Raw genomic sequence first — 6,000 nt, 5'->3', positions numbered from 1 at the left:
ATCATTATTATTATAGAAAGGAGACCTAATAGAGTGGGGGAATGAGGGGTAAGCCAGGGAAGGCCTCTTGGAGAAGATGATTTTGGTAGGTGAGCATGGGGAGAGTGCTGGTATGTTGGATATGAAGGGGGAGGGAGGGAGTTCCAGGCCAGAGGGAGGATGTGGACAAGGGGTCAGTGGTGAGAGAGCTGAGGTTGAGGTACAGTAAGTAGGAAGGAGAGTTATGTGTCCAGATCAGCTTTTTCATATATTTGCAGGTGTAAACCCCATCTGAAAAATGGAACTTAAATACCTGTTCTCCCTCCCCCTTAGACTGTGAGCCTGACTTGATTATCTTATATCTTCCCCAGAGCTTAGTACATTGTTTGGACGTAGTAGACACTTAAATATAATAATCATCATTGTAATAATGTTTGTGAGGAGCACGAAGGCCTAATGAAAAGAGCACAGACCTGGGAGTCAGAGGACCTGCCTTTTAATACTGGCTCTGCCATTTGCCTGCTGTGAAACCTTGAGCAAGTCACTTAACTTCTCTGTGCCTCAGATTCCTCATCTGTAAAATGGGGATTAATTATCTGTTCTCCCTCCTACTTGGACTACTAGCCCATGTAAGACAGGGACCGTGTCCAATCTGGTGAACCTGGATCTATCCCAGTGCTTAGAACAGTGCTTGACACCTAGTAAGTGATTTATTTGTAGGAGAGGCCAAAGAGGAGACAGGCGTGAGATGGGGAGACCAGGAAGACAGCTGTGCATTCATTCAATCGTATTTATTGAGCACTTACTGTGTGCAGAGTACTGTACTAAGTGCTTGGGAAAGTACAATACAACAATAAACAGACATATTCCCTGCCCACATCGAGTTGTCAGAGGTGTTCATTCAATCGTATTTATTGAGCATTTACTGTGTTTAAAGCACTATACTAAGCGCTTATGTGTTGCACTGGAACTGGTGGGGTGGCCATAAAAGTGGAGAGAAAGGAGCAGAACTGGGAATTATTCTAGAGGAAGGATTGGAAGGATTTAGTAGTAGAATCAATGTGAGCGGTAAATGACAGAGAGGAATAAAAGCTAGACAGTGTTGCTGACTGATGGGAAAGTGAGGGGAAGAGGAGGGGTCAGAAGGGAAAATGAGGCGTTCAATTTGGGATCTATGGATAGTTTGACTACCAAACATATTTTCATTACAAATGCTCATCCCACAACACAAGTTTATTCTTGTAGAACCCGATTCCCAAAATGTCTCGAATAGATTTGGGGTAAGAATAACTGGTCTCCCCCATTAGACTACTGTTTCTTCGGTTTTATTTGCCCAAGTAGTTTGATATTGCAACACTTCCCAGCCTCTCCCTCAGCCCTACTGTATTCTACCAAAAATATTCCATATTTCTGCTACTTTGCAGCATTTAACAATGATTATCAAGGGTATAAAACATTTCACTTGTGCTGCACGTAATGGTAATATAGGGATTTTTATTTTAAAATGTCAGTCATTGGGTTTCAAGGTTCAGGGTAGTGATGGCTAGAGGAGGGAAGTGAAGTAGTAGTAGTAGTAGTAGTAATAATAATAATTGTGGTATTTGTTAAGCACTTACTATGTGCTAGGCACTGTACTACACTGGGGTGGATACAAGCAAGTCGGGTTGGACATAGTCCCTGTCCCACATGGTGCTCACAGTTTCAATTCTCATTTTACAGATGAGGTAACTGAGGCACAAGGAAGTGAAGTGACTTGCCCAAAGTCACACAGCAGACAAGAAGTAGAGCGGGGATTAGAACCCACGATCTTCTGACTCCCAGGCCCGTGCCCTAGCCACTATGCCAGTAGTACTAATAATAACAATTGCATTTGTTTTTATTATTAATAATAGTAATAATGATAACAATGGCATTTGTTAAGCACTTACCATGTGTCAAACACTATTCTAAGCTCTGAGATAGTTACAAGTTAATCAGGTTGGATGCAGATCTGGTCCCACAGGGTGCTTACAGTCTAAGTGTCACCTCAGGCAAGTTACTTAACCTCTTTATGCCTCTGGTTCCTCAGCTGTAAAATGGGGATAATAAAACTTGTCTTGAAAGTGGTGCGAGGATAAAACGATAAGACTGAGGTTAAAAGTGATTGGGAAAAAATTTAAAATGCACTGTACAAACTCAAGTATTAGTATCAGTAAGCAGTAGTTGGAATAATAATAGTTCTAATTGTGGTAGTAGTAGTTGCCTTCAACTCCTCGATTACCCTGATGGCATGTCACCTCTCCCATAGAATTGAACCCCTCCGCTTCATCCCCCTTCCCTCTAGCCTGGCCCTCCAAAGCCAGCAGCACATCCTGTGTCCTGTTTCCATTTCCTGATCCTCTTCCCCTCACCTAAACTGTTCTCTGACTCTCCCACTCTGCAGCCCTTCTCAGCAGGACTCCAGAGCCAAGAACACTAATGCTAACAATATTTGAGTATGTAGAGTGCATTTTGGATTTTTTCCAGAGCACTTTTAAAATCATTTTTATCATTTTAGCCTCACAACCCCCTTGTGAGGTGAGGAGAGACAAGTACTATTATCCGTGTTTTACAGATGAGGAAACAGAGGCATAAAGAGGTTAAGCAACTTGCCTCAGGTCACACTGCAGGCCAGGGACAGAGTCAAGTCAAGAATCTAGGTCTCCTGACCCAGACTGGGAATCTTTCTAGCTTCAAGAGAGAAGGCCTTGCTCTTTGACGCGGGACTGAGTTTCAGGAGGTCCGGGTTGGAAAGATTTAGGCAAAAGCCTTCTCTCCCGCACCCCTTTTTTCCAGGCTTCTGAAATCAGATCCCACCTCCCACTCTCCCCAGAGACCATCCTGCATTTCCAAGGGGAAGGAGCTGTGGACAAATCGGTCGGCCCCCCCCAGCCCCGTGCTTCCCCAATTTGCCTGCCCAGGAGTCAGATAACGAGAGCATTTTGGGATTTCTCCCAGCAGGACCGAGGGCCCAGCTCCAGATGGGATGGAGAACAGCAATGCCAGGAGACTCTGAGGGGGCCTGCCCGCCGTCCTCCTGCTGCTCCTGCCACTCCAGCCCCTGCACTTAAGCTGGACCTCAATGCATTCTGGCCTCCTGTTCCTCCTCCCGGTGCCGGCTGGCAGCACCAGTGGACGGCTCCCCCTGGGGCGGCCAGCAGAAGCAGGTAGGTTCAAAGAAAAGGCAAAGAAAAGAAAAAGCAAATACCATTATCATCATCATCATCCCTGTCTCTAAAGGGCTAACATCATTTAACTGGACACCCCCCCACCCACAACCCTCCTCTGTGAAGCATTCTGGTACTGTCCATACTGCCCCGAAGAGAGGCTGGGAGGTGGGCAACAGGGAGGCCCAGATGAGTCTTGGGGGACAGCAACTTTTTTTTTGTTTGCTTGTTTTTCTGTTTTTATGGTATTTGTTAAACATTTACTATGTGCCAGGCTAATATGGGACCACTATGGGGCCACTAAACACTGGGGTAGATACAAGGCAATTAGGTTGGACACAGTCCCTGTCTCATATGGAGCTCACAGTCTTATTCCCCATTTTTCAGATGAGGGAACTAAGGCACAGAGAAGTCAAGTGACTTGCCCAAGGTCACACAGCAGACAAGTGGCAGAGATTGTGCTCTTTCCACTAGGCCATGCTGCTTTTCTGGATGACCAGTGACCGGACCTCAAGATGCACACGTTGTCACATGGCTTATGCAGCATGCAGTATGACGTGATGACCTCATAAGGATGATGCCATTTGAATCAGTCCGAACATGGGAGAATACAATATAACAGAGTGAGTAGACATGTTCCTTGCCTAAAATGAGCTTATAGTCTAGAGGTGGAGACCGATATTAATATAAATAAATAAATTTCAGATCAATCAATCAATCAGCAATATTTATGGAGCACTTACTGTATTCAGAGCACTGTCATGTGGCTAGGTGATTGTCTCTAATAATAATAACAGTAATTATGGAATTTGTAAAGCGCTTACTATGACCCAAGCACTGTTCTAATCGCTGGGGTAGATAGAAGGTAATCAGGTTGTCCCACAGGGGGCTCACAGTCTTAATCCCCATTTTACAGATGAGGTAGGTAAGACACAGATAAGTTAAGTGGCTTGCCCAAGGTCACACAGCAGAAGAATGGTGGAGCTGGGATAAGAACCCACGTCCTCCGACTCCCAAGCCAGTGCTCTTTCCGCTAAGCCACGCTTCTCTTTTTCTGTCTTTTTCTCTGGCCCCTGCCCTGGGACCACTGGCCACACCCCTTAGAAGTTCATTAATTAATTAATTCATTCATTCATTCATCATTCAATCGTATTTATTAAACCCTTACTGTGTGCAGAGCACTGTACTAAGCGCTTGGGAAGTGTAAGTCGGCAGGCCAACAAATCGACCCCCTGTCTTATTTACTCATTCATTCAATCATAGTTATTGAGTGTTTAATGTGTGCAGAGCACTGTACTAAGCGCTTGGGAAGTACAAGTTGGCAACATATAGAGATGGTCCCTACCCAACAACGGGCTCACAGTCTAGAAGGGGGAGACAGACAACAAAACAAAAAATGTGGACAGGTGTCAAATCATCAGAATAAATACAAGTAAAACTAGATGCATATCATTAACAAAATAAATAGGATAGTAAATATGTACAAGTAAAATAAATAGAGTAATAAATCTGTACAAACATAGATACAGGTGCTGTGGGGAGGGGAAGGCGGTAGGGCGGGGGAGATTGGGAGGAGGAGAGGAAAAAGGGGGCTCAGTCTGGGAAGGCTTCCTGGAGGAGGTGAGCTCTTAATAATAATAATGGCATTTGTTAAGTGCTTACTATGTGCAAAGCACTGTTCTAAGCGCTGGGGGGGATACAGTGGAATCAAGTTGTCCCACGTGAGGCTCACAGTCTTAATCCCCATTTTACAGATGAGGTAACCGAGGCTTAGAGAAGTTAAGTGACTTGCCCGAGGTCACACAGCAGACATGTGGCCGAGTCAGAATTCAAACCCATGACCTCTGACTCCAAAGCCTGTGCTCTTCCCGCTGAGCCACGCTGCCTCTCACTTTGAGTACCACAAAATGAGGTGGGTTTCTTCCTATAAGAAGCTGTGTGGTCTAATGGATAGGGCACAGGCCGTGGTGTCAGAAGGACCTAACAGTAATAATAATAATTGTAGTGTTTGTTAAGCACTACTATGTGCCAGGCTCTATACTAAGGGCTGGGGTGGATGCAAGCAAATCAGGTTGGACCCAGTCCCTATCACACATGGCGCTCACAGTCTTAACATCTTTATAGATGAGGGAACTGAGGCACAGAGAAGTGACTTGCCCAAGGTCACAGAGCTGGCACGTAGTGGAGTCAGGATTAGAACCCAGGTCCTTCTGACTCTCAGACCTGTACTCTACCCACTAGGCCATGCTGCTTCTTATAGGTAAAAAGTGACTTCATTTTGTGGTACTAAAAGTAGGATGGAGGTTACCTTGTTGGCCCATTTTTCATAGGTGTGGGAAAAGACCTGAGTTCTAATCCCAGTTGAACCACTTGTCTGCTATGTGACCTTAGGCAAGTCACTTCACTTCTCTGTGCCTGTTACCTCATCTGTAAAATGGAGATTGAGACTCCATGTGGGACATCGACTGTGCCCAACCTAATTAGCTTGTATCTACCCCAGGGCTTAGTACAGTGCCTGGCACATAATAAGCACTTAATAAATATCATTTAAAAAAACAACAACAACAGATGAGATACAGCTCTACCTTTGAATGGGTGATGGCCTGAAGGAGACAGGACAATCACACACACATACACACACACACACACACACTCTCTCTCTCTGTCTCTCTCTCTTTCTCTCTCTCTCTCTCTCCACCCCCCCCCCGGCCCTCCTACCCCGAAACTGGGGGAAAATCATCATCATCATCATCAATCGTATTTATTGAGTGCTTACTATGTGCAGAGCACTGTACTAAGCGCTTGGGAAGTACAAATTGGCAACATATAGAGACAG

Source organism: Tachyglossus aculeatus, chromosome 7, assembly GCF_015852505.1.
Source record: "Tachyglossus aculeatus isolate mTacAcu1 chromosome 7, mTacAcu1.pri, whole genome shotgun sequence".
Taxonomy (NCBI): Eukaryota; Metazoa; Chordata; class Mammalia; order Monotremata; family Tachyglossidae; genus Tachyglossus; species Tachyglossus aculeatus.
The sequence above is the reverse complement of the archived record's forward strand: the minus strand, read 5'-3'. Positions refer to the sequence as shown.